This window comes from Lolium perenne, chromosome 4 (genome assembly GCF_019359855.2).
Source record: "Lolium perenne isolate Kyuss_39 chromosome 4, Kyuss_2.0, whole genome shotgun sequence".
Taxonomy (NCBI): domain Eukaryota; kingdom Viridiplantae; phylum Streptophyta; class Magnoliopsida; order Poales; family Poaceae; genus Lolium; species Lolium perenne.
This window is the reverse complement of record NC_067247.2, coordinates 285,038-291,037: the sequence shown is the minus strand read 5'-3', so window position 1 is coordinate 291,037 and position 6,000 is coordinate 285,038.

Below are 6,000 nucleotides of genomic sequence, written 5' to 3'. Positions count from 1 at the left end.
TCGCTCTAAAATGAAGCTGAATTTTGGGAGGTTTTTGAAATTTCCATGTTTGAAACCCAAAACCACTTCTCTTCATGCTTGACTTCATAAGACGAAGTTTAGGGTCGATAGGGGGTAGATACATGATTTGTCTTGTTTGAATATGTCTAGACCTTGTTTATCAACTTGAATGCTTACTATATGACATAAGAGGACTATGTGCATTGGTATTTCATTTTTTGATTTTTATGCCCATTTGAGAATCTTGGTAAAATCCTAGGTTTGTTGAGCAAGATCTAAACAAGTTTAACATGTGAAAATGATAAGGTAATTAAGTCTGGATCTTTCTCTTAGTAACTCTAAAATGAAGCTTTTGGGAGGTTCTTGAATTTACCATGTTTGAAACCCAAAACCACCGTACTTCTGTTCATGCTTGACTTCATAAGATAGAGTTTAGGGTTAGGGGTAGATACATGATTTTTCTGGTTTGAATATGTCTAGACCATGTTTATCAATTTGAATGCTTACTATATATATGACATAAGAAGGCTATGTGCTTTGGTTTTTCATTCTTTCGATTTTTTTCTGAAATTTTATGCCCATTTGAATCTTGGTCAAATCCTAGGTTCGACCAAGATTTAAACAAGTTTAAAACATGACAATGAAAAGGTAATTAATCATGGATCCTTCTTAATTAACCAGCCAGTCTAATTAAAATGAAGCTTTTTGGGAGGTTTTTGAAATTTCCATGTTTGAAACCCAAAACCACACTTCTCTGCTTCATGCTTGACTTCATATATAATTAAGACAAAGTTTAGGGTTAGGGGGTACATGATTTGTCTGGTTTGAATATGTCTAGACCTTGTTTATGAACTTGAATGCTTACTATATGACATAAGAAGACTACGTGCTTTGGTTTTTTATTTTATTTATTTTTTATTTTATGCCCATTTGAATATTGGTCAAATCCTAGGTTTGACCAAGATTTAAACAAGTTTAAAACATGAAAATGAAAAGGTAAGCCTGAATCCTTCTTAACTAGTCACTCTAAAATGAAGCTTTAATTTTGGGAGGTTTTTGAAATTTCCATGTTTGAAACCAAAAACCACTTCTCTTCATGCTTGACTTCATAAGACAGAGTTTATGGCTTTAGAGGGGTAGATACATGATTTGTCTTATTTGAATATGTCTAGCTAGACCTTGTTTATCAACTTTTGAATGCTTACTATATATATATATATGTGACATAAGACGACTATGTGCTTTTGTTTTTCATTTTTCCGATTTTTTTAATTTTATGCCCATTTAAATCTTGGTCAAATCCTAGGTTTGACAATGATTTAAACAAGTTTCAAATATGAAAATGAAAAGGTAAGCATGGATCCTTCTTAGTCACTCTAAAATGAAGCTTTTGATAGGTTTTTGAAATTTCCATATTTGAATCCCAAAACCACTTCTCTTCATGCTTGACTACATAAGACAAAGTTTAGGGTTAGGGGGTAGATACATGATTTTTCTTGTTTGAATATGTCTAGACCCTTGTTTATCAACTTTAATGCTTACTATATGACATAAGAAAACTATGTGCTTTGGTTTTTCATTTTTCTGATTTTTTTGGAATTTTGATGCACATTTGAATCTTGGTCAAATCCTAGGTTTGACCAAGATTTAAACAAGTATAGAACATGAAAATGAAAAGGGAAGCCTGTATCCTTCTTAGTCACCCTAAAATGAAGTTTTTGGGAGGTTTTTGAAATTTCCATGTTTGAAACCCAAAACCACTTAATCTTCATGCTTGACTTCGTCATAAGACAGAGTTTAGGGGTTAGGGGGTAGATACATGATTTGTCTAGTTTGAATATGTCTAGACCTTGTTTACCAACTTTAATGCTTACTATATGACATATAAGAAGACTATGTGCGCTTTGGTTTTTCATTTTTTCATTTTTTATTTTATGCCCATTTGAATTGTGGTCAAATCCTAGATTTGACCAAGATTTAAACAAGTTTAAAACATGAAAATGGAAAGGTAAGCCTGGATCCTTCTTAGTCGCTCTAAAATGAAGCTTTTGGGATGATTTTGAAATTTCCATGTTTGAAACCCAAAACCAATTCTCTTCATGCATGCTTGACTTCATAAGACAGAGTTTAGGGTTAGGGGGTTAGATACATTATTTGTCTAGTTTGAATATGTCTAGACTTTGTATATCAACTTGAATATATTATTGTACCATGTCTCCACACAGCCCAAAATGCACATATTTTCAAAAGTTTTCATGCATGAGTACTTGTAACTAGTAAAAATAGAAAGTAAAAATAGGAACCCCATGTATGAAGGATACTAAAAAGAACTCTTTCACATTTTTTTGGAATAGGTTATGAGTTTGCTTGGCTTCATACACAAGTGAGTACATGTCATGCAAAAATTAACACGAAATTTAGTTATCATGACCCATTTTTGGCAGGCATTGTGCATATCGCCTTGAGAAACATCTTTGCGAGCTAGTGTATTAAACGTTTATTCACATATAATGGATTTTTTTACTTTATTAGTGCACACAATGACAGAATCGGCCAAATGTGTATGATTTTTGTGAAGGTGCTAGAAAAACAAGATGCACTACGATGAAGCATGAAAGGAGGCAAGGGGAGGGATAGTGAAGAGGTGGGAGAGACCGAGAGATGAACCGCAAGGTAATTAAAAAATTGGGGCCAAAACGATTCCAACTTCCTAGGCATTGACCAACTTTGCCCCTCTTAACCCAACGTGGCAGTGAACCCGTATAAGCAACAACTTCCTCTTACTCCGCTTCTCCGAAATGGTAAGAGAACCTCTCCAGCTTAAGTGACCGATCGACATAGCTATGGCCTTCCGACTTGGCTCTGGTCGCCGCGCGCGTAGTCCTACCACCGACGAGGAAGCGGAGAATCAGCGCCGCCTTCGCTTCGTCCATCGCGCACCAAGGCATAACCCGCCCGCTCTGCACTGGCCGGTTGTTCAGCCCGCGGCGGCGGCGCTGGCCGTGGAGCCCCTCGCCAGCCGCTTCCCGTGCGGGCCGATGGATGCAGAGGCAGGGATCTCCCACGCAACCCCGCATGCGACGCCCGCTCGGCCCTGGCCGGCTTTTCCGCCCGCGCATGCCGCATGGTTTTCTTTGCCAGCAGGTGAGATCCCCTTCCCGGCCGGCGCGAACGATGCGGAGGCAGGGAGCTCCCGTGGCCAGCCGCCTAATCCGACCGCACTTCAGGCGGTGCCGGCCGTGGAGCCAGGCCGTTCTTTCGAAGCGCATCACGGCGACGCCCTTTGCAGGAGCAACACCGCCAAGGAGCTCGTATATAACGTGATGTTCCCGGCACTCTATAGATGCCGGGATGCTCTGCAAGCTTTCGTGCAGGCTAAGAATGCGGCGGCTGCAAATCCCAGGGACGCAGCATTGCAGCGGCGCGCCGATGAGGCTAAGGAGGCGCACGCTTTCCACCAGGCGTGCCTCGACAGGCTTAACATCCAGCACGGCTTCGTGCAACCGCCAAACGCCGCTCCAGCTAAGATCCAAAAATACTCCGGTGAGCATATCACTCCGGAGTAGAACAATTCAATTTCTAGTACTGTAGGAGTACTTTATTAGTGCACACAACTGGCTAATTTAAAGGTGTGTTCTTTGTGTGTGATGTAAATCTAAAAATTTGAAGGTTATAGCAAAAACATTTCTTCACAAATATTCGATGTGTTTGCTTGGCCTTATCTATATATCCGGTGAGCATATATGGATGCCAAATCCTTTACAAACTTAGGGCTCCTTTGATTCATAGGAATATGAAGAGTGTAGGAATAGGAAAGGTGTAGGACTGGAATGTCATGCCAAGTTGAATCCTATAGGAATATGGTGTGTCTTTGATTGTAGCAAAGGAATTTTTCCATGAGGTATGAGCTAATGCTTTTTTCCTATAGGATTTGTACTACAAGATTCCTGTAGGAATAATTCCTATAGGATATGTTCCTATGAATCAAATGACTTGTATAGAAATTTTCCTATAGGATCCAATTCCTACATAATTCCTATATCAATCCTATGAATCAAAGGAGCCCTTATATTTTTTAAGAGATCGATGTGCATGCATCTATCTCGCCATGGTAAATTAATGAAACAAGTTGCATATTTGCCAGAATTCCAAACTTCGTGAGCAGTATAGAGATCGAGACCTTAATTAATTATTATGGGTAGGATGCATGCATGCATGGCCATTTTCTAGGGTTTTAAAGGATACTAGAGCTTTTCTAGGTTAATTAGCAACTATATGTATATTTGTTTTCTAGTTCTGGGCTGATCATTAAACTCAACATTGAGTTGTAGATTATGTGAAATTAGTACATGCCATAAAATATAGTAATTTTTTATGTACCCTACGAGGCAGTACGTGTGGTGTACCCTTAATTATTAATTGGTAGACATGTACCGTTGGCATGTTTGAAGAAAATTTGAATTTGGAAGAAGTTTTTTAAGTAAAATTAACGCAAGCACAAAATCATGTGTGATGGTGAAATTTCTAGAACAAATTAATACAAACCTAGTAATATGAGTTTGTTTGGCTTTACGCCCACAAGTGAGTATTGTGCGCATGTACTTTGATGCAAAATCCCGCCATACAAAACTTTTTAGTTATCATATGACCTCAAGTTTGGAAGAGATCGTATTTTAAGCAACTTCACAAACAAGAGATTCTAACAATTATATGCATGCATGAAAGAATGATTTCCCTTTTTTATTACTCTACAAAAATGGCTAGATGTGTGTTATTTGTGAAGGAGGGCTACCAAATTTTAACAGTTGCACATTATTGTCATAATTCCACCTTTTGGAAGCAGTAGGGTAGACATGCTTTCCGCTTGGTAGGATGTGTTAGTGCCATCAATTTTGTAGATATAGGTTCAAGGATTTGTTCATCTTAATCTGCAACTATATATGGATTTTTAAGCTTTTGCCTAGTAATTAAACTCATAATTGAAATAATGTAGGTTATTTAACTACATACATGCCATAAATTCGGACAGGAAATACTTGGACGTGCCTTGCGAGGGTGGTAACAAACAAGAACACAATGACCAAACTTCAAATGCCAATCCACCCACCAAGCTATACGATTGGCATGTACAATCGATCGACTCCTTCTAATCAAATTTGAATACAATAGAAGAAGTTTAAAAAAATTTCAAAATGAGATCAACATGTGCATTGAGTCATCCTTTGTTATTTATTTGCTTGTAAAAATATAAAAATAGGAATATTAATGTATTAGAACCACTTAACTTTTCAAACTGGAAGGTAACCTAAGGACCCAGAAAAACAAAAAAGATTACAATAGTAGTACTCCTTTGAGAAGGCAAGAGAAGAAGGATCCTCGAAGAGCCAAATGCTTTTATTATCCACAGCTGTTCGGCTCTTTTCCTTCTCGTGTAAGCTATCACGCAATGATTATACTAATGGTCGGATGGTAGTACAACCATTTTCGCAAACTTCTGCGCCCTTCGTCATGTCAGCATCGTATCCCGGTGTGCAAGCGATGCTCGAATGAAATACTCCTAAGTACGTACGGTATTCCCTCCAAAGACACCCCACACGCTATTCCCTACAAAGACGCACCGACTACCAGATCTGCTCGAATGAAATACTCCAAAATACTTCTGCGCCCTTCGTCATGTCAGCATCGTATCCCAGTGTGCAAGCAGTCTCCTATGAAATGGAGACGACATTTTGTTGAAAAGTGTCGGTGCATGCTATATACCACACTAGTATGAGAGTTTTTACAGCATTATTCCGATTTCCACAGAATGCATTAAATTTGGACGCGATGCCACACTGACAAGAGTGGTTTAAACAAGGCCATTATTTTTATTATGTTATATTACTACAATACTCCAAGGTAGCACTAGTAGCCTTCGGTTGTACTCTGTGCCGCGCTGCCTCATTCGACCAGACTTTATTCTTCTTCTCATATATATATACAAAATACTGTCTGCCGAGG